Source organism: Nomia melanderi, chromosome 7, assembly GCF_051020985.1.
Source record: "Nomia melanderi isolate GNS246 chromosome 7, iyNomMela1, whole genome shotgun sequence".
In the NCBI taxonomy this organism is placed as follows: domain Eukaryota; kingdom Metazoa; phylum Arthropoda; class Insecta; order Hymenoptera; family Halictidae; genus Nomia; species Nomia melanderi.
The window spans coordinates 14,723,004-14,746,712 of NC_135005.1; the positions used below are offsets into that span (position 1 = coordinate 14,723,004).

The following is a 23,709-nucleotide window of genomic DNA, read 5'->3' on the forward strand; positions in this document are numbered from 1 at the left end:
CGGTATCTTAATTGGATCGAGTACACCGACAGAGGGTATTGCTGGGCGCAAATGAGTCTTGCCGCGCCGCCGATATAACGGTCGGCCGTGAGCGGTATGAATCACTTGGCGGGAACAAGAACGCCGATTCCACGAACAGGCAACCTGTCTACGCGAGCCGTCCGCTGGGTGTCCTCCCGACGCGTATATAGGCGCATTTACAGCCCAAGATACGCTCGGTTAAATTCGGTGCCATTACGGTTATGTATGCTGGTTTTCATTTGAAATTAATACCCCGCGAACAGGTCGGTCCGCAGCCGATACCATAATTTGAAGCTTTATGGCTCCTTTAATGTCTAATGTCTGAATCAACGTTCAACGAAATAAAACTGGCAACGTCTTTTAACCACATTCCGTACAATGAGTGAGACTCGTGAAGATTCCTAGACTAACTGAAGAATAATTAATGTTGTTCATTATCCTCAAGTCAAACGACTGTTTTGCTATTATCAATGTGTTATCTTCAAATGAAATTCCCACTTGGAGTGGAATGGAGGATTTTGTTGCATTTTCATACCATAATTTGAAGCTTTATGGCTCCTTGAATGTTCAACGTCTGAATCAACGTTCAGTGAAATAAACTGGCAATGTCTTTTCACCTCTTGCCTTGCAATGATGAATGAGACTCGTGATGACGATTCCTAGACTAACTGAAGAATAATCAATGTTGTTCATTACCCACGGATCAAATGGAAATGGAACTTCCACTTGAAGTAGAATGGAAAATTTTGCTGCGTTTCTTCTAAATTGTCGGACGTAAACTATTATAAATATATTAATTTAACGTGTCGTAAATATATGAAAAATAAATAGCTTATTAGCGAAAGTAAATAGTACACCAAGAGGTTAACCAGGCCATCAATATTCCTCGTCTCCGCGGCTGAAACCATGTAATTCACTGTTACATTTTCTACTTACGTATTCCACAACATAACCTCCGCGTTCCGACAAACATCCGTCTAAAACGTGTCCAACTACTCGGCTAATCGTTTCGTTTCTCCCATCATTTTCAAACATAATTAATCTCCGCAGAACCGAGACGAATCCGGCCGGACGCCATCTTGATCCAAGTATATAAAGTTATTACCGCGCGAGAGTATTACTATCCCATTAATTTCCATGCAACGTAGCGCGTATACACGGAAGAAGACAGGGGAGGATGGAGAACAGAAGAGGAATACACAACGGTTCAAACGTACGAGAGGAAAATTACTCTCAAACGGAACCGGTGTTGTCTCAACTACCCGGTCGCCCCTCTCCCCCCCCATCGATCGTCTTCCCCGTTTCTCGTTTCGTTCTCATCCAACTCACCGAAGAAAAATCCTCGAAACGAATCCCTCGTTCAACCAGCCGATGGTTTTAATGGAGACGTTAAACGCCGACGCGGATGATAAATCTGTCCGTCTATTCGCGTATTTACTTATCTATCCATCAGCGCGCGACCGCTTTTTCGCCCGGAATCCGACCCTTCGGTATATTACTTTTAATTGAATTCCCGCGATGAAATTTCATCCGTCGACTCTCCGGCTGCCTCATCATACACTCTCGCTCTCTCCCGCCCTCCCGGACTCGTCGTTCCTCCTCGCTCTCTCTGGCATTAAACCGGGCGACCACGGCACAACCATCTTCTCTCACTCTGCACTCCACACTGTACCCATTCTTCCCGCCAACGGACCGAGCGCCATCATCCCCGAACATCTGCGACCGATCTCGTTCGATTCGACTCTCGTTCGAGCGTGCGATTACCAAAGTGCTTCTCGTGTACTCGAACGGCCACGTTGCCAACGTGAGCACTGCCAGACGATTTTACTCGAGACGCCTCGAAGCCAGGAATCACAGTAACTGGCAACGCGATCATTCCCCGGCTCTCCGAGCGTCTGACACCGGAGATACATTCCAGAGATCGTTCCACTCTCCATCGGTATATTGCGCATCCGAGTACCGATTGCGTAACGCGACGCGAGCGCCATCTGGTAAGTGCAGTCCCCCCTACACAGACTTTGGCGAACTGTTCCAATTAGGGGAACCGTTCCGTCGTTCGTGCGTGGTGTTCCAGGTTATGTGTTCGTCGCCGAGTCGTGTTTCTAATTACAGGCCGCACGTTTTTCCGCACGGATTCTCCTTTTCGAGCGATGCACCTTGCTCCCTTCTTTGAACACTGTTAGAAAATATCAAGTCGGGCTGTTCGGCCGATTCAGGTAAGACGAATAGACATAACGCTGTAGGAAGATCGGTGAACTCGAACGATTATCCCGCGTTTTTCTCCTTTTCGCTGGTGACGTTTTTCATTCTGTACATGATGGTTAGAAAGATGAGAGATAAAGTAATGGATTATCGTCATCGATTATCGTCTTCCTGATGCAGCGAATAATACCAGAGAGAAGGAACGCGATTCTTTTTGTTGTACAGGATGCAAATCGCTAACCGGATCACCTTAAATTATTGTGTCGTTAGCGGATCGATCGACATTTTTCTACGCATTAGACGGGAGTGAAGACATTCGAAAGTGCCGAGAGATTGTTTGTAAGCTGAAATTATAACGTGCGACAGATCTTTTTAGCTTCTATCGAGGCTCTTTCCGCGAATGATGAGATCGTTCTTATTTACAATTTCTCACTTGCAACGCGTTTTCTAGACGGAATGTACTGCGCGAAAGAGGGGGTAGCTATAAATCTAGTTCTAAGCCGGTGTAAAGCAAGAAAAACGACGTTTTCTCAAGTTTTCTCTATTTTCGAAGTTTTAACCGTTTGCTATCGGTGCCACCAGTGGCGACATTTAATGTTCGTTTTCGAAATCGGTGTCGCCAATATGGCGCCATGTTCCTTTTGGCTGAGTGCGGTGTTATTTTACGATCGAGAGGTATTGTGCTTATTATTCTTTACAGTATTTGTATTCAACAAATGTTTAATGTCCATGTGTCTATTATAAACCACCTATAGAAAAATAACAGACAATATATATATTTGCATCGATTAGTTGGTACTGTCACCAGAAAAATGTGCCATTACAAGGTTAAGGTTATGTTGTACCTTTTACATGTAAACGTAGAAAAAACAGGAACGGAAAGTAGAACTCGGTAAAAAGTATCCGCTTATCAGTCATTGTTTATTTTCCTTGTAAATTACGCTATTTATCGTATTTATGGCATTCTTTATCTTTACGTCTAATTACCGAGTATTTTACATGTTTAACAATAGCACTTAAACTGACTTCTCAACATTTCTTTACGAAAACTACAAACGTGGATTTAATAAGATTTCAATTGGCTCATATGTCGGTTTAGGTATTACTAAATCAGCTTCATTAATCATTTCTCAAAAAAGTGTCTGTACCTTTGCAACAATTGTAAGAGAAACAGTCAGGATTTAGTCATTTTCTTTTTAAACCCTTTCAACTCTGGAGGCTCCAATGTTGCACCAGTTATAATGTTAAATATTTTAATGAATATTTTAAAATATTTTAATTATAAGTAAGAAACCAGTACACAATTTCCATATTCTATATTATTCTGGCATTCGATGTGTGATTTGGCATAATCTACAAAAGGTTTAGTATACTCTAGAGAATCTGCGCTCGCAAAGGGTTAAAAAACGAATTACTCAACGTTTTGACGCGCGCAGTACGTCGCACCTTGTCCAAGGACGGTAATATTTAAATCTTGTGGTTTCCCTACCTTCGATCATTCCGTCAGGAGGACAAGTACCCCGTTTGGGAACTGGTTGGCGCGACAAGTGGGCAACGCGATAGCGTTGTTGGATGATTGTAACGACAGGTGCGATTAACGAGCGTTTGACTGAAGTTTAGGCTCGCGCCGACCGCTAATTAAATTAATTTCAAGATACGCTCGGTCTTGCCTCGCTGTCGCCCACATCTAAACTGCCAGTCACGGATCCAGTAACGATTACAGTTCGAGGACGGCTGGGGCGGATGACTAGGGGAAATTTTAGCTTCGAACAGCGGCGACCGCGCGATTATTTAATTAATTTCTTCCCGCTCTTAAAAATGATCGTTACGCAGCCCTAAAGGGGAACGTACCGATCGCTCGAAGTGTGCTTTTAATTTCACTCAATTACGCAACGTGAAACCGGAAATGATCAATTATCCTATCAAAGCGTCCAACATGAAACCATTCACCCTGTTTTTCCCAAATTTCCAACAAACATAGAGTCTCAACGTACGAATCGAAGACTACTATATATACAAAGAACTGAAAATCCTGGAAAACGAGTGAAACTATTTTTTCGAAATTTTCCCGAGCACTGAAGTATTCGGAAGTTAAACTGCTTTGTGTTCGGAAAGTTTTGCACTAGAAATATTCAACGTTTTCTAATGACATACATTTTTTAGATTTACCTTATCAAGAAGTCACGATAACTCAAGGAACCAGTATTCTACATATTCATGTATCACGAGAACACAACTACCAATTATCAAGCTTCGCGGATGCATTTATCAGCCCAAAGGGTTACACCCAGCGCGTCCAGCAAGGACAAGAGCAGCCACCCCGAAGGCTGCCGCCGCACAAGCAAGTTCACCGAAACCGGGATCGATTTTCCGGCCGCGAAAGCGAAAGGATTCCGCGCACGAGACGAATTTCGCCCCGGAGTGTACCCCGCAGGGTCAGTACTCGGGGTGTGGATCTCAAGGAGAGAGCCCTCGATTCTTCCGCGGGGCGCGAAGATCGAGGAAATTGCCGCTGGACGTTCTCTCCTCGCGGCGGAACGGCGAAATCTTATTGGGCCGTGCCTCGCTTCCTTTCAATTAACGCCTTTCCCGGCCTTCGAGATACGCCTCTCCCTTTCCCTTTGTTCTCGGCGAGGTTGTCGAACGACGGCAGGGACGCGCGAGGAACAGAGACGGGAGGAACGTAATCAGAGTTACCTCGGGACGAGGACGGAGCGTCGCGGCAGGGAAAGAAGAGGAAGAAAGCGTCTCGGGTAGAGCCGCGAGGAGGATGATTGAACAAGAGAGAGACGGACGGATCGGGAGGAAAGTCTTTATCACCGGGAACGTCTTGGCATCGGGAACGGCGGTGTTGAAGTGGGAGCAGGTGGGAAAGAGGGCGGCGGAGGAGGAGGATCCGGCGGGTGGATGGCGTGTTATGGGGTTTTCACGGGTGCTCGGGAATTTGCATACAGAGCATCTGTCACCAGCCCCTTAGCTGGCTCCGGCCATTCTCGACTCGGAATATCTCCCGGCGCGGATCTACGGGATAATGGGGACCATTCTTATGGTAAACCAGGGGGGGTCCCGCCCGCTGCCTGTGATTCGGTCGCAGCCTCACTCCCCCCCGCTTTCGCGACGCGAACGCGAGAGTTTCGACAGCGCCGGTACTCTCTCCCGATTATCCGTAAACTGTTTTACGTTCGCGGCGAGAACGTTTTCTTTCATCCCCTGCGCTCTCTTTCACTAGCGGTGCAAAAGATCTTGAAAATCTTGGATCGGGAACTTTATTTTTGGGACCTGCACGGAATAGAGCTCGGGGTTTGAGAATCGTGAGTGTTTTGAAAAATGGTGCGACTTCGTTGAATTTTTAGAAGGTCAATTTTGCGGAAGGAGTTTTGGATATAGATATTTATAAGGTTCGCTGATTCTTTCGTGTATGATACTCTGGAATTTGTGAGATACATTGACTGGTCGTCGACATTGTCGGGAATCCCGGTATTAGCGGTCGTTGAGATATTTTTAGCATCCACCTGTCCCGACCCGACGTTTCCGAGCACGTGAACACCCCTGCGTTTCGCCTTTGGTAACGAGAAGATGCGTGGGTTTCCGCGGAGCCTCGCGTGACGCGGAGAGGGCTCTCGCGTGATCGATCGCGATCCAGATCGGCGGCATTTCACGGAAATTCGCCGAGGATCTGTTCCGTCGGGATCGGCACGAAGCCGGGGGGATTGGTTAACGAACGGAGATAAAACCCCTGGAAACTGATTATCCTCGGAGTTCCCGGCCGATCGTTTCCTGGCCTGATCGTGGCGAATCACTGGCTCGCGGGATCGAGGCGCGGACGAAGTGAGAACTCGGTAACATCGAGATTTTATGATGGCACGCAGCAGTGCGGATAACAATGAGCGGGATTATTCTCGGCGCTCGGGTCCTTGTTCTTGCGGCAGGACCTTGGGCGCATCCTGCGGTTCGGTGTAAATATAGAAGACAAAAAAGAACCGACGAGATTAATGAAAGAACGAGAGTCAGGACGTCGGCCCTTTTTGCCCCGCGAACCCTCCCAATCAGCCACGATGAGTTTCCACTTTCGCGAAACGTTAGAGGACTTTCTCGAGAAGCACGCGTTACGAATTCCGCGAGGGAAACCGTTCGCGTCGGTCTAAACGAAACGTCGTTCGACGTTACAACGCCGAACACTCCTAACCGGGCGTCTCGAGATTGGTATTCCGAAGCTAGGAACCGCGTGACCTATCGCTAGGACAAACAACGCTCGGCAAACTCTAGTCCGCGAGTCTGTCAACGGTGCTCCGCGACTTCCGAGTGGCTCCATTCCGCTCTGAGCAAAATTCGAAACCCTTGTCCGCCCGTCCCGGCGTGCCAAGTCGCGGCTGGCAAACATTCTGCGCCGTCTCCCGCCGGGATACGTATGCAACCTATATTTCCTGTTGCATCGTCCAATCTTGTCCCCCGTTTTTATTGTCAGCCGGGAACACGGCCGGCGTAATTGCCGGAGGAAACGGTAACGGAAAGGCAAAGATTCATTCTCCAAGCTGCCAGCCAGCCGCCGCTGTGTCTCGATTCCCTCATCGGCATGCACGGCTGCGCCCGCATTTTCTACGTGCACCTGGCTCTCTCTCTCTCTCTCTCTCTCTCTCTCTCTCTCTCTCTCTCTCTCTCTCTCTCTCTCTCTTTCTCTCTGGCTCTGCTCCCGGTATGACGTGTCCTATTATCGGCTCTGAACCGGGCGCGGAAGCGGATCGATCCGGTGCCATCCTTGCCCGGTAATTTCCTTGATCCGTGAGACCCTCTTCGACCTCCCGTGTTCCCGAGCAGATTCCCGACTACTCCTTCCGTCATCCCCCGAGGCCGTATTACCTGCGCGTTCGTTTTCGCTCCAACCCCCGGCCCCGAAAATGGTTTTCCAGACACGAATCGCGGAACACATTGAAATTCACCGCGAACCGTCGCTTTCCATCTCTATTCCCGTCAGCCGAGACCGGAGCCACGCGCTTTGATCCGAGGCGAAGAGCCAAACGTAGACAACCCTCCCCCCGTCTCCCGGCGTCCACCCACACACGCCGCTGTTTTGCTCTCGAGGCACATCCGCCTTTGTTCGCGACGCCCTTTAATTTAGCTCGTGCCTTTCTTGCTATATTTTTTTCGCTATCTCTCAGCTTCACCCTCCCACCTCCCCCTCCCTGCGCTGGCCCCTTTCACTGGGTATCCGCCGGCGTTGCCCCCTTTTCTCACCTTTCCTTCTGCTTCAGTTTTTGCTTTAATTCATTTTCCGTCATCCCCCTGCCACCTTGTCGCGTCTAATTTCTGCTGCCCTCGCTCTTCGCGTCTACCCCCGTCCCCCTCTTTTGTTTATTTTATTCTTCTCTTCTCTCCGTTGGAATCTGCCTTCCTCGTTACTAGCTTGTCGCGCTCGTCGGCTGTTGATTTTAATTGTTAATTCTGCTGTGAGCGATGGGGATTGTCGCGGGACAAGCAATTCTTCGAAACTACTTTTCAAATTCCTGAGGATTCCAAATGGAATTTAATATAAATGTTATTCGATTCGTTCGAATTCGAATGGAATGTTATTCCTCTGTTATCAGTGATTATAGGTTAAAGCGAAATTAGTGTAGAACATGATGAGAATTTTTCTCGAATGAAACTTTTAAACGTTTTTCAAGGATATTTCGTAGTATACGGTACACGTAATTGACGCGTTGATCGATGAGATTTTTCGCGTCGAGATCGTATCGAGACAGCGTTTCGGTTATTATTAATAGCGGAAAAATTATTGCTCGATTCAACTTGACATCGGTGCTGTTCTATTATGGAGAATTCAGCCGAAACCACGAGTGCAATCAAGACAGGTTGGTACGGTCTACGAACACGGTGTCCCCGACGGCTGCAGTCAGATTCACTAATCAAGCGGACAGCTCTAATGAAGCGAAGCCAAGGTTCGGTTGTCCCGTGTGTTCACTGCTGGAATCTGGTAGAATGTCGGGCCCATCGTTGTAGTAATGAACCACCATCTACGGAACTAGACCGTGTCCACAATTGTGACGATTTAAACGGCGAAGCCTGGATACCTGCTCAGTTTCGAGGCTGGTAATTAAACCGGGGAAACAATAATATTGGATCGATCCAGTTCCCAGGTTTTTCATCTCTTCCTTTCTCAGAGCTCTCGCTGCCGTTACATAGAACACACTGTGCCAATGGATTACCTGGAAACGGTTTTCCAGCGAACTCTCCTTTAATTATGAAACATTTGAATCTGTACGCTACCGGTGATATAACACGCGCGATCGCCGACCACGCGAACAGATGCGACGATAGTGAAATACAATGCTCCCATGAAAAGTGATTAAATAATTCAGTACGTCGAGATTTATGTTTCGCTGGAAACATCAGTGATTCTAATAATGACGGAGACAATTGAATTGTTAACAGCGGAAACGTGAAGCTGCGAAGAAAAATCTTAATCACGCGATTTCGAAGATTAAACCGTCTTCGTACCTATCTCGCGAAAATATTTTCGTTGTATATTTATATTTAACCCTTTGCACTCCGAAGGTGCCTCTCAGTCACTCGATTGGTGCATCAAAATTCTAAAATTTCATATTTAACATTAAGTCTTGAGTAATGCGTGAAACGTGGAAATAAAATACCATTGTTCCCCTTATTTTGTGAATATATTCCTCGTTAAGTTAGTTCTAAAAAATTTCATCTATATCTCATAAAAATAAATTGAATATTTCTAGTGACAAACTTTTGGAGTGCAAAGGGTTAATTATTGTATCGAACTGCAGGTGTCCTTTTTTTCCTAGCCTCGCGAGCGATACTTTCCGCGAATTTCCGACGGCATCGTGCGCGACAATAACAACGATCGCCCGAGCGCCATGTACAGCGCGGGGGAGATTTCCGCGGCGCGGTTTCACTTCCTATCTCGTCTTTCAATAAATAATCAGCCTCTAATAACAGACCGGGGAAGCGTGCGAAACCTACACGTCTCCGTGAGATAGGCGAGCACCGTTCTAATCAGGCCTAATATGGGAGTAGTTGTCGGGGCAATTCGATATCGTTATTACGATATAAATCCGGATAAGCCGCGCGTAAAGCAAGCCCACGCGTGTACCCGTGATTCCGTCCGGTCAGCTTTCTGCCCGGACACCAGCCACTTTCGTCTCTTCGTCGCTTGAGTCACACCTCGGGCTCCTAGTGACCGATCGCCATCTTAACACATTCGCGGCTGTATATAATTTCGAAAAGTCCGAGTACCGCTAGGGTCCGCTATTCAAATGCGCGTGAATATATAAATTACACGATGAGACTATGTTGTTGCTGTTTTGTTGTCGTTTATCGTACGCCTTGGAATTAAGTGACACACTGAAATATTAAAACCGATCACATTAACGCCGTTTTTATAGAAAAATGAAAAATTCAGTGAAACTATAGTGTCGATGTGATTCTAATTGACAGTGTGACTACGAGATCGTCGTACTAAGAAAAATTAAAATTGGTGTAGGACTACGCGATCGTGGTTCTTTTAAAAGAAATTACAAATGGCGTAGGAGTAGGTTACCGGTATTTATTCAGCTGAAGAACGTCAACCGACGCGTTGTCAGTCCCGAGTGTGTTAAAGTTCCCGCGACCGAGCCAGGCGACGAACTTCTTTTTCCTCTTGTCACGTCCCGCCGAACTGGTACTAATTATGCCGTTTTTAATTAACGCTCGCCAATATATCGTCGCCTCTCCCAACAACGGGGCCCGTTCAATCAATTCGTGCGTCGTTCGAGGCTGCGTTCCCGGATCCAGTTTCACGCGAAACGATCGCCATTCGAGATTTTTGCGAGCGACCCGAGCGAAGGATACCTTATTGATTATTTCATTCGGCAAACTGGTACTAATTATGCGGTTTTTAATCGGTTCGCTCGCGGACGCGCGCAGCCGCGGCTTACGAAGAATCGTACAGCCCGATCTTGCTCGATAAGATAGCCACCATTTTGAGTCTCCGTAAACTGATGGTAACAGCCTGATTCGACCGAATTTCGCGATGATTTTCATCGTTGTAGCCGATCGTGAACGAGCATTTTATTATACCGGGACGCCTGCTTATAGAAAATAACTCCTACGTTTCTTGCGGTAATCGGCGGAACATTTTAATGAGAAACTTCGCACGATTTTACGAGTTAACTTACTTCCAAGAACACGCCAACGGCAGACTCACCTGGAACAAAGGAGAAGAACAATTAATATTCCAGTAGAACTATAAACGTCGTTGGACTACTTTATTATCATTGCACACTCGACGCCGAACATCTTTAACCCCCTGCCCCTTGATTTATTTCCGCACTATAATCGATACTATTTTATCGTTAATGATTTATTAGGAAAGGAAAAAATTCTATGTATTCTATGTCTTTACTCTAAAGGTTAACGATTGACAATAGAAAAGTAACGCTTAATTTATATTTTAAAAAATGAATAATAGGTTTCTCGAATTCAGTTTAAAATTTTCGTCACGAGTCTCTGTCACGATATTGTAAGTCAGGGGTTAAAGGTTAAAGCACTATAATCGATGCTACTTTATCGTTAATAATTTATTAGGAAAAGAAAAAATTCTATGTATTCTATGTCTTTACTCTAAAGGTTAACGATTGACAATAGAGAAGTAACGCTTAATTTATATTTTAAAAAATGAATAATACTTAGGAGTCTGTCACGATATCGTAAGTCAATGTTCACGAAAAATTCGCGAAATCCTCACGTTAATCCAGCGTCATCCTCAACGTCGATGACTCTCAAACGACCCGTACGGTGCATCAAAATCGAACGATTCCGGCGAGGAAGAGTGTCGAGTTCCCACCGTTCGATATGAAAAGAGGAAGCTAATTGGCTTAAGTTTTAATTGGATCGTCCGTTATACACGCATTCGCGAAATTATGGTATCGTCGGTGACGATGCCCGCCGGGTATATCACGGCCGAGAGTGGCCGTTAAGAGCCGGGAAGTAGTTTAACGCGAGTTTGAGAGCAGAAGTCGTTTCGACCCTCGGAGAAGAAGAAAAAAAAGGAGGAGAAGTCAGGGGTGGCTTCCGCCCCCGTCCGTCGGGGCGAGGGGGGAGCGTGTCGGGACAGGACGCTCCGAGGATCTCGGAAGGGTGAAAAATTGCGGGGACTTATTAAACGGAAAAGTTGGCCGTCGCTGAGAAACGGAACGAAACGAGACGGGACAGGAGAGGCCGGTGATATATGTGCACCCATCGGGTAGGAAAGTTTTGACGAGCGAACGACTGCCGGCTGCGTTATTATTGGCGATAAATTATCGGGGACTGCACTTAAGCAACGAGGGGCCAAGATACAAACGCGGATCGGGGTGTAAAGTTGGCACGAATTACGCGATCCGCTCGATTTACGGCTTACGTGCCACCTAGCCGCCTTTCGAATCCTCCGGGGCCCGGAAAAAGGGAAACGGTATGTGCGATCGGCGAACGATCAGCGCCGATCGCGGAATGCGCCGCTTTTTCTTCGGTTAATATCTCTTAATTGCTGGATAATCGGTATCCGCGATAGAGTGATTAAATACAGATCGCGCGGTCGTTTTTACAAGCTTCACGTGTGAAACCTTGGAATGATTATTGGTTAATAATGATTTGTTGCCGTTGATACTTGTTAGTTTCAGTTTTTACGAGATGGATATTGAGTTAACCAGTTCACTGTGGAATTTAGTTGGAAAAACCTCTCGTTCTGCGCGCAATAAAAGAATGGAGCGTGTACTCGTCGAACACAGGGCAAACGTAGAGTATATTTCAATGAAAGATCAAAGCGAGACAAAGAAGAATTACATGTTTATGTGAAAAAATCAAGAATTCATCGCTGAAATAATTAGTATCATATCAAGCTTTACGATGACGTGTATACTCGTCGAACACTTAACAGTTAACTGGTTAATGGATTTCTTGAGTCAATTTATCAATGATAATACGAAACAGTTTGAAATTATTATAACTGCCTGGGTTTAGAGGTAAATTGACGTGGGAAGATGATGTAGTTTAACGAATCACATCTACGCGACGTCTAGAATTTACTAACTACTAATTACTCCACATCCCCGTCGTTATCTTCCGCGCGCCCGCAATCGCTTACGTCCACGCCTAACAATAGATAATGTTCAATGTCATCTCCTAAGTCCCGGGAATCCTCGATATGACCTCCCATGACCCTAAACTCATCATCTACCAAGGGTGCAGAATTGTCACCGCGACCTCGTAACGTTCCATACACCGTGTATTAACTATCAACGGCTCTGCGCTATCTGCGCTGTCCGCCTGGGCCGAGGATTCGGGCCGTTTAGGGTACAGGATGTTTCGCAATACATGAAACGCATTTCGGCAATTAACCCTCTGATCTTCGCTAATGAAATTGCTTGAAAATTTATATTATAACGAACAATACAGTGAAGTTTCATTCCAAATATCATACAAATAGAATAATTATTTTTAAGTGATTTTAAGTGATTTAATCAACTATTATACTTAAAAGGAAATATAGGCATAACATACGCTTAGAATTTCTCTCTTTTTCCAATAAATTATTAATGACAAAGTAACAACCGCATTCGAACAATGGAAAGTAGTACTACACAACAGTATATCTCAGTTCTCGTATGCATAGTGATGTAAGTTACAAATATTATTCACTTTGTTCAAGTGCAAATTACATATTATTCCCCTCTTATCAATGATTACACGTTCAATCACGCATTAATATGGAACAGGACCGGAATTCTCTCTTATTTTCGATAAATTATTAATAAGAAAGTAGTCAGATCGATCTCCGTTCAGGTGCAAATTGCATATTATTCCTCCCTTATCGGTTATTACACCTTCGAGCGCGCAATTAATATGGAATGAGACAGGAATTTTCCAGTCTCGTTAATACGTCTCGTGAGATACCTGGGCGCCTAGTCGTCCGAGTAGCCGAGTACCTCACGTACCCGATTAAAGGTACTAACTCCACTGCCGATCCGCGGCCCTCGTTCTTCCCTCTTCTTCGCCGCGGCTTTCCGGATAATTCGAGGCGATAAGCCCGTCGCCCGATGAGAGGGTTTATCGTCGGGGGTTGGGTCGCCGGCCGACGACAGGGCGAGACTCTGACTGCGATTCAAATCGGCGGAGAGGGGTGCGTAAGTAAGGAGCGACCTGAAAGAGGAGGATCTTCGGGACGAGGTTTAAGCCAGTTGCTCGTAAATCGCGGTGGTCTTCGCCTCCTCCCACGGCCGGCGCGCGATTGGCTTGGCCGATCGATCCGAAAACTGGCAAGTTCGAGGGACCGGAATCAGTCGGGTACAATGTCAGTTGGAAGACGAAGATACGGGGCTGGGGGACGGAAAAGGGGGCAATTAAGGAGTTAGGGTGAGACTAAAAAAGTCAGAATCAAGTGACTCTATCTTTGCGATTATTTGAGATTCTCTTATTGAAGCTTTGAATTCGTTTATGAAACGTTTGTTTCATAGGAATTCATTAATTTATTAGTCTGAGATGTACACGATGGAAGATTACGGTTCTAATAATGTAGTTGTTTGAGAGACACATCGATTTCAAGAGTGTTGTAAAGATTGCTTGATACGAAAAGCAGTAACGAAGGATATTAATGCGACAAGAGATGATATCTTCATCGAGGAAATTTAATTATGCACGAGCGTTCATTATGCTGGACTCGTTATTAGAAGACAAGGAGCCGAAGGTAAAACGTAAAAACAAACGCGTCTCGCATGACAAGCTTGTAGCGGACTGAAATATAATTGCGCAGTGATTAGAGGATTATTTACTAATTCTCGTTTCGACGTTACCGCCTGCCTCCCCGCTTATTGCCCAACGAAATTGTTGACGTTCGTCTGGCCAGCTTTATTAGCGCTTCTTACTGGCGCTTCATTTCCTGCGAGCTCGTTATTTCTTTGATCTTGCACCCCGTGCTTCTAGGAAAGGCGGTTTTTACCTTATTATCCGACCGATCCCATAAAAATTGAATAAAATGAAGTATCGGCGACTCGGTTTTAGGATTAGCGTAATTACACGCGTATCGGTGGCTGCGGCGTCCCGACACAGTCGTTCGCGGCAACAATAAAGCGGGACGTTAACGTTCGCCCCGCAGAACCGGGGCGAATTATAAAATCCCTGTCGCATGAGTAATTACGAATTGCGCGTACATTTAACGCGGCCGGTTTTTGCCGGTTTTTTTCATTGTAACGCGATTACGCGTAACCGAACTGCCTCCTTTAATGCACTCGTCTTCCATCCCGCCTCCCGGAGCTTTCGAGGAGTAAATCTCTCGCTTTCGAACGAGCAGCTAAATCCTTTATTTCTCGCCGCCTCTGCCGTCTCACTTTTATTCCCCGCTTTTCCCGGGCAATCGTAACTTTCGAGTTTTCTCCGTGAAATCTGCACCATTTATTTTCACAGTTACTGACACCAATGACCGCGCCGCGCTGCCATATCCCGCGTGCGTTGCGTTTAACCCAGAATTATTTGATCGTTAATAAACCATACTAGGAGAAGGAAACTCTACTTTCACCGGATTATGTTTGTCCTGAATATCAGACATCGATAACGAAAAGATACAACCGTGTATAGCTTATATACCCTGTATACTTCCCCTTCTCCCTTCACTCGAACTTTGAACACTTTACCTCCGTAAGGTCTCTAAACATTCTTCTGATTACGAAACAGCAGCTGAACAGTCGAAGAAACATTTCAGCTTGCACTAGTCACGCTAATACGCGACGTTACGGAGGGAAGGTTACGGAAACGTTGCCGAACGCGTGAAAATGATTCGCCAGGGGCGGAACTGTACAGTATCGCGAACGCGAGCCGGCGATCAGAAGTATTGCGCGAAACCTTGATAAGTAACGCGACGCCCCCTCTCGTCCGGGCCATAATTGAGAAATAAAATCAACACGGGAATCATTTCAATCGTAAACCTGCTCGTTAACCGTTCGAATATTCCGCGGCAGTAAGGAATTATCGTCGCCATCAATGCGCCGCCTACCGGAGCGTACGCTATCGCGTGTCTTCGTCGTAGATTCGATAATGGCCGCCTTATTTAATTATGTTGGCCCCTTAACGGCGTGCTATTCTCGGCTCGGCGTTATTTCCGAAGAAGACATCGCGACCGGATGAAGTCGTATTATTCACTCCTCCGTCGTGATCCTCTTTCGAGACCGTGCCCGCGGAGGCTTGTCGACCGATATAACGATCACGGATTACGACGGAAGTCTGACAAATTGCACGGGAGAGCGGGAAACCGATCCGCGAAATAAAATTTTGCGAGAGAAACAACCGGCGCGCCGGCAACGAGAACTTCATCAACTCGCCGCGTTCCATTTAACCAGTTCCCATCGCTCGCGTATATACAATCTTCGACTAAATTGCCGACGGTCAATCAACGTTGTTATATCAATACTCATATTTCCACTGCGAAACTAAAATATAACTGCATAAAAACCCCAGTGAAACTCTAAATTTAACGCAGTATATTCCATTAACTCGCCCCACAATACATTGTTCGCCAAGTAACGAAGATCCCAAACAAAACACACCAAACATAAATACATTTCTTTGGGTTTCCAACATTATTCTCAACCATTACACTCCGTAACAAGCGAACACATAAACTGCACCTAAACTTCTTTTCCCACTAAACTATCAACAACACAGTAACCGTATCAATCATAATTAACAAATAACTCACGAGACAACCGGTTAAGTCCCAGATTCACCTATATCCCGGTCACGAAAGCGAGTGGTTCGCGCGAAACGATTTCCACGGGCAAAGAAAGATAGAGAGAGAGAGATAGAGAGAGAAAGAGAGTTTTCCATGGAATCCGGGATTCGCGATGCGATTCCGCGCGATCGGCCGGAGCGAGTTTCTCGAGAGCCGCGCCGGCCGGGGTCCGGTCTCTCGCGCCGGAGCGAGGCGTGTTTTTTGCCGGGGACTAGTCCCCGTCGTCCCTGTACACGGCGAGAGCGATGGCGGACGGCCGCCGCTCGCGAGAGCCGTTTCCCTCCGCCTGAAACGCGAGTAATTTCAAGCCGGGCGATCCGGCGCGCCGCATCGATCATCATCATCACGCTCGAATAATGCCCGCTCGCTCCCTTCCGTCGAGAAACGCGCAATACCAATTTGTCGTTAAGTTAATTCAGTCGAGCGCCGGCCGGCCGCTGCGTCCATCTGTTTTTTCCCCCCTTTCCTCGCCCCCCGCCCCCCTTTTTCCCTTGGCCCCCGCCGCTTCTTCGACCCCCTCGTACCGGATTTCGTTTTTCTTTCCCAACCCCTTCTCGCCCCGATCCACCTCCCTCCCCGCCAATTTTCTGCGCGTTCCCGCGGCCCGATTAAAAAGCCCCCGTTCGCAAAAAAAAACCATCATGCGGCCGAGCGGCGAGCCCCGCGATTATTTTAATTAGCGGAGAACGATTCCTCCGATGCGCGTGCACGCGAGACCGCGGTCATTAGGGCCGACCGCGGGTTCCCGGCTCGGGATCCCGTGCGCGATCTGATCGAACGCTCGGCCTAATGATACGTAGGATGATGATCGCGGAAATTAATTGCCAGAAAGACCGTGCCCGCGCGCCGGAATCGAGCCACGCGATATTAGCACTCAATTGGACCCGGGGCACGTACGGACGCCTTTCGGTAAACACGGGACCCCTTCGCGTCGCGAACGAGGCGAGAGTTCGGTGAAGGTTTCGATTTATTGGATGCGAGAGATGTTTCAGACGGTTCGGGATGGAGGTCATGTTTCTTTGGCAACGGGAATTCTGGGAAGTTCGATGCAGGGGTGCTTGAGAATTTTGGTTTTTAGAGATTTAACCCTTTGCACTCGGAAGGTGACTCTGTCACCACTAGATTTGACACATGGAAACTATAAAATCTGATATTTAATGTTGAACTTTGTATAATGCCACGGTACGTGAAATATTGGAGTAAAATAGCTTCGTTCTTCAATGCACTTGTAATTTCAGTTCGAGTCAGTTTCGAAGAATATCGTCTTCATCTGGTCGAAAAATGTTAAATATTTCTAGTGAGAAACTTCCAACGCGGGTAATTCCTTGGTGTATGACTTGTTTCTTAAATATCGGTACTACGTTGACGAGTAGTAGAAGAGTAATTTTTATGTCTTCAAAATGTAACACTCAGGTTTCCCAAATTCTCTTTAGAATCTTTGTCACGGTCTGATATTGTAGGTCAAGTTAATAAAGCATCGAATGGAAATTAATCTAGTCTAACTTGCACAAGTGATATCGCCTTTGAGAATTTTCAACGAGAAACTAGTGCTTCTATTCATCAGTAAATGTAGTCTAAAGTGATCATCTAGGTATGCAGTCGAAAAACCATATTCCCATCGAAGAGAGCAGGAAGACTCCAGCTGCACAGGAAATGATCGTCATCGATGACGAACGCGGCGCACAACGCGTTCAATCGGACACCTGAAGAACAGCCTTGATGAGAAAGCGGATGACCCAATTTCCGTGCGAACGTCGCGGCGGCCGACGAGTCGACCCTTTATCGCGGCAAACACGGCGCGGTTAATTCAATACGCGGGCCGGTTCATTCATTACATTCCGTCCGGAACGATGCAAATGAAACGACGAACGCGCCGGCGCGCTCTATTCATTACGCCGATCCTAAATCATTCGACGTCGGGACAACGGCGACGACGACGAGGAGGAGGACAACGACGCGCTTGGCCGGGGCCGGGCGAGAAAAAGCTCCACGGCGGGGTCGGTTAAACGGGCCTCGTAAATTGCGAAAATTGAACGGTTGTCGAAACGCCGGGAAATTAGTAAGACAGCCGTCGACCGAGGGCGTGGAAAGCCCCGGTTGCCAGGGGAAGGGCAATAGCTCTCGCGAACTTCCGAAGGACCCTCCGTCCTTCGGGAGTGTCTTCGAGGCAGAAGACAGCGCGCGCGCCGCGGTGCCCTCTAACGAACTTATCCCCGAAGGCTGAGTGCTGCCTACGGCACCGGGATACACGGGAATTTCTCCGTGTCTCGGCGGTCTATACTGGGTGGGGCGATAATAACGGTAATCATCTTACCAGTGGATTTACGGGCATTTATTGGACACTTTATTCCGTCGACCTGAGGGAAATAAGTATTCGGGCCTTGGAAATCGGAGCTTGAAAAGAAAAAGAGTGGCTTAAGCTTCGAGTAAATAATATCGAGGAAATTTAATATCCAAGTTGAATACGTGAGCGTACGAATCGAGGAGAATCAAGGAATTATAGATTAATTGAAATTAGGAGGAAGATATTAGGCGAGTCCGGGATATCTCTTTCACGTATTAGAAAGTCCTCGCGATCGAGGTGTGCCGATTTTTTCCGCGATTAGCATAATAATTGCCGCGCGAAACCCGTCCCGACTGGAAAGTCGGAAAAACGACTGGAAACGCGGAAGGACGGGCCGCGCTGCGTGCGATCGGAACCCTTCCCGATGGTGACGCGGTCCAATTACGGATCTCGGGGATTATTCTCGACGTGTATCGCGAACAATGAAAAAGTTTAATGGGGAGTCGCGGGGAAAAATGTCGCGTAGACTGCCCGGCGCTGGCCGCTCGCGTCAGATTAATATTGTAAACTTTTAATTGCGCCAGGTTCGGCCGGGCAGCCTACTCGCCGCGAGTACGCAGGATGGTATAATAATTAGTATAATGTGGCATAACGAAACTCGTTTCCTTATTACCGTGGAAAACAAAAACTTCTTTATGAACCGTTTGCACGTTTATAAGCCTCGCCGGGCTGGGCCGCGATTAGCTCTCCCTTTGGCTTGCATAAAACAGGTCATTCCGCGCTAAGTTGAGCGGCCGGTTCAATATTCTATATTTTCAAATAGGTAATAGAGGAATCGTAAGCGTACGGATTCTTTCATAATCGTTCGCCGGATCTCGTGCCGGTTTTTCCACCTGGCGAGCCTTTTTACGCGTCGACTGCCACGGTGGTCATCGGAGATCGCTGCAAAATTGCTTTAGAATAATCATAATAAGCGATGTCGAGTAAAAGTATTTGGTTTACGCAGCTGGTGATAGTAACATCTGCAGATGTACAGTGACGACTATTTGCCTTTGTTGTGAAATAATATAAAACGCTCGAAATTCTCGTAGTGCGTTGAACGTTTCGCGATGAGTTCGATCGGTTGCGAATTATTCTGTCTTTCTTCGATCGTTTCATTGTCCTGAATGTTCGAACTTTAGCGGACGCGCGTTCGCGCGTATTTATATCTTCATTTTACCGAATATTTTGGGAATTGAATAGCGGGAGGACGATGCTTGTGAAATATAGGCGGCCTAACAGGCTATATATTAAACGGAACGGCTTTCTTCGAGAATAGAGAAGTCCTCCTCGAAGAATCGATTACCTTCGAGCGATATTTTCGAGCGAGAGGGGTGTCCATCGAAATCGACTTCGGCTTTCAACCGAACGATTTTTTCTCCGACGAGGAAAGGGGCTGTTCAAGTCGAGGAAAGTTATTGTCCCACCCCGTATAGCCACGCGTGCAGAATCGAGCTACAAGGTGCTCCAATTTAACGTTTCCAGGGAATTGTGTACAGTGAGGGGCAAAAGTATTCGAACTGTTGCGACATTCATTAACGTTGACTTTCTGGGAAGTCAGTCTTGCGAAATAGTTGTAATAGAAAAATTTAAATAAACGATTTTATAGTGATTCGATGAATATTAATGATGAATATTAATTTTGAATTTGATTATATTCGTGAAAGATTTTATAGGAATGTTTTCAGAAGAAAATACCTGTTTGAATATAATATAGATGACTTTTTATTCATCGTTTAATACGTAACACACTGTTATACGAAATTACACCCCGATAATTGTATAACACGCGTGTACGTGACTTGTATTTTATTTAAATAATCCCGAGATAAGCAAAATGAAGATGCTGTTAAAAGGCGAACATGATAATTTAGAATATAAAGGGTTAAAATGTGTATCGAGCACGACGCCGGTAACAGAATCAAGTTTTTGCCAGGCGAAAAAAGGGGACACCGTGTATATGTACGCGCGAGCATCGTTCCGCGTCGCGCGTGAAAAACGAAGGAAAAGACGGAAGGGTGGCGCGGACGAGGCGACCTGGCAGAAAACTCACTTTCCGCTACGAATCGAGGCCCCCACCCAACCCCCTTCGCCTACGCGTGTCTGCGTGTTCCCTTTCTTCGAAACCAGAATCGTGCGAAAGAGAACAAGAACTGGTAGCGAAAGGTAATACTGGAACAGCTAGCATACGCGAGGATCAATGACATTCGTCCAAGGAAATCATTTTATTCTATCGAATCGAATTTCAAATTTCCATCTTCGGTTCTCAGATTTCAAACTTCAAACTTCAATCTTTAATTTTTAAATTTCAATCTTCCATCTTCAAACTTTAATTCTTAGATTTTAAATTTCAATCTTCAATCTTCAAACTTTAATTCTTAGATTTTAAATTTCTATCTTCAATCTTCAATTTTTAGATTTCAATCTTCAATCTTCAAACTTTAATTCTTAGATTTTAAATTTCAATCTTCAGTCTTCAATCTTTAAATTTCAATCTTCAATCTTCAAACTTTAAATTTTAAATTTCAATCTTCAGTGTCTAGATTTCAAATTTCAATCTTCTAACTTTAATTCTTAGATTTTAAATTTCAATCTTTAGTTTCTAGATTTCAAATTTCAATCCTGAATCTTCAATTTTTAGATTTCAAATTTCAATCCTCAATCTGCAATTTTTAGGTGTCAAATTTCAATCCTCAATTCTCAATTCTTAGATTTCAGATTCCAAATTCCAAATTTCACCTCTCAAATCTCAAACCTCGAGCCCCAAATTTCACATTTCAACTCCCAACATTCAGTTCCCAGACTTCAAATACTCCAAATTTCAGTAAACCCACACAGAAACCATCATCATTCCGACCGACTTTACCTCCTTTGATCTACGCGCGAGTTGAATAGTTATTCGCTACAAAGCCATTCGAAAAGTTCGAGGATCATTATCTCGAAAAAATCGTGCGCGTCGCTCCTAATAGGGTATTCCGATGGAGTTTCTGCGACTCGAGGGTGGTCTTGGGAAACGAAGAATGGGAAAGAAGGAGGGAAACAGTGGGGCGAAACTAAGGGGCGCGAGGAGGCGCGAAAAGAGGCACCGGGATAGCGTCCCGATCCTTTTTCTAAAGAGAAAGCCCTTTCTCTCACCCATCCTTAGCCCCAGCGCGATGGTCACAGTTCGGTCGGCACCCCTAAAAATTACTTCATGTAAAAAACGAGCTTCGAACGGGACAGGGGCAGCTGCCGAGGGTCGAAACGGGGAAAACTATTGGGACGCGATTGGCTCGATCTCGAGGACTCTAAAGTCCCTCGCGATTCGAGCGACTTCAAAGACCCCGGTGAAACTGCCGGGTCAATTTAGACCCATTACTTCTAAACCCTCGCACGGTGAACGTAAATTCAAACGCGACAATTGTGAATCGTTCGAAGCACTCAACCAAGCCAATAAAATACACGTCACGCGTAACATCTTAACCCTTTGATTCGACGCAGCAAACTTCTAAAATTTTCAGTTCAATATTAACACTAGATTTACGGAATCCGTCAATCTGACGGATACCGAATTCTTTCAACATTACCTAGTAACAGTTCAAGTCGATTTCGATTCGTACAATTATACGAATACGCGTTGTAATACTTTGGTTTCGAAGCTAACTTTCGCGATTTATATGAACGAACACGTAACTTTCTAGGAACAATAGAATAAAGTGTAGAGTAAACGTCCGTAAATCTAGTGTTAAACCTTGTGTAATGTATCGACACATAAAACATCGGAGTAAAATAGTTCTGTCTTTTAATTTATAGAAGATAATCAATTGTATTGCGAAAAATATCGTTAATATTCAGTCAGAAAGTAATGAATATTTTGAATGAAAAATATTGTCGAGTGCAAAGGATTAATATCCACAAATTTCTTTTAACGCATAAATTTACCCCTTCGCGGACGAAGATTCTCTTTAATACACAAAACCCTCAACAGCTGAAGCTAAATTATAACACTTACTTTCACAATAGAAAAATATGAAACTACGTGCTAATCTCCAGCGATTCCATTAATTAAATCATTCGTTTACGACGTAGACTTCCAAATATGAAAATTTCATCTCGTCGAGATGTCGTTCGTCCGCAAAGGGTGAACGCGATAAATTTCAATGGCGAACAAATGGGAATCGAGAAGTACGCTTCTCAAATAAAGTCTCGAAACGAAAGTCCCATAATTCCGAAGTAAGCGCAAGAAACGAGAGGCGAATGAAGTTGATGATTAGCGTTCCCGTAAAAACGGAGGAGTCTCTAATTGGGTGCCAAATTATACTACGAGCCTGAGTAACGCTCGATGCCCGATTAACGGACCGTGGAAATTGAAGTCCGGCGTTAATGTTCCCGCGTCGGACGAAGGGAACGCGATGATGATCGGTAGAAACGGCCGCAATTATGTCATCGCGTCCACCGCCGGCCGCAAGGAGTCCGAGGCAGAAATGGAAAGTCGTCCGCATTCGAAGGAATCGCGTCGGCCGCAATTATGCCGTCGCCGACGCATGCACCGCCGCCTGTATTAATCCTAGTTCGCGTGACGGGCACCGCCGCCGTTTTTCTTGCGGGCAGATATCCGCGACCGCAGAAGAAAGCCCGCGTATCCATCCAGAAACGCCGCCATCGGTTCTTCTGTCATCGTGTTTCTGCTTAACGGAGCGGGGACCGGTTCTTTCGTTTCCTTTTTTTCCCTCGTCGGACGCGCTTTTTGTCGCGTGTAATCTCTGTTCTTCGACGCCTCGGACGGCACGTGTTCCGCCGCGCGAGAAACGCCCCGGCGATTGTCCCGCGAATGATAGAGAAACGCGCGCACGCGGCTCCGTCGATTTTGGTACGCGTACGCGAAGAGGACAGCGGTTCCAATGGAAGAGATCGTAAAGGAAATTCGAAGGAATTACGAATCGATTTTCTTGAATTCTGCTACATTCTTCTCGTTGCAGTTCTCTGAACATCCATTAATCCTTTGCATTCGAAAGGTACTCAGTCACCACTTGATTTGATACAGAAAAACTGTGAAATTGCATATTCAGTATTTTAAATTAAAATTATATTGTGCAATGTAATATTGAAATAAAATAGCTTTGTTGCTTAATTCATCTGTGAATTATCGTTAAATTAGTTTGAAACAATGTGGTCTTTGTCTCGTCAGAAAATGTCCAAATATTTCTACTGAGAAATTTCCGAGTGCAAAGGGTTAACTCTTTGTGGACGTGCGTTGACATTTCGGCGAGATGAAATTTCCATATTTGTTTTAATAGAACTATTAAAACTATTGAGTACATTTGTAATTTGTGTGCATATGTTGATATTTATTAATTTCATACTGCGTAAATTTTGTTATAGTCACGAAACAAAATTCGGCCCATAGAAGGTTAACGTAATCCTAGGT

General features: G+C 45.7%; 1 protein-coding gene and 1 long non-coding RNA gene across 14 annotated transcripts in view; one reads left to right on the forward strand and one right to left on the reverse strand.

The window, feature by feature from the left end:
* Positions 1-23,709, reverse strand: part of LOC116425078 (testin) — a 173,697-nt gene that overhangs the window by 99,086 nt on the left and 50,902 nt on the right. For 2 of the 13 annotated variants that reach the window (XM_076369273.1, XM_076369274.1), the window contains exon 1: positions 1,521-1,941. The exons of the other annotated variants lie outside the window; for them this stretch is intronic. The gene's annotated coding sequence lies outside the window, so the exon portion shown is untranslated. Of the gene's footprint in view, positions 1-1,520; positions 1,942-23,709 lie in introns of those variants that run through there. 13 annotated transcript variants of the gene reach the window in all.
* The window catches only part of LOC143174729 (uncharacterized), a 29,821-nt gene continuing 8,149 nt past the window's right edge, over positions 2,038-23,709 (forward strand). The window contains exon 1 of the long non-coding RNA XR_012998977.1: positions 2,038-2,237. This is a non-coding gene — a long non-coding RNA (uncharacterized LOC143174729). The remainder of the gene's footprint in view (positions 2,238-23,709) is intronic.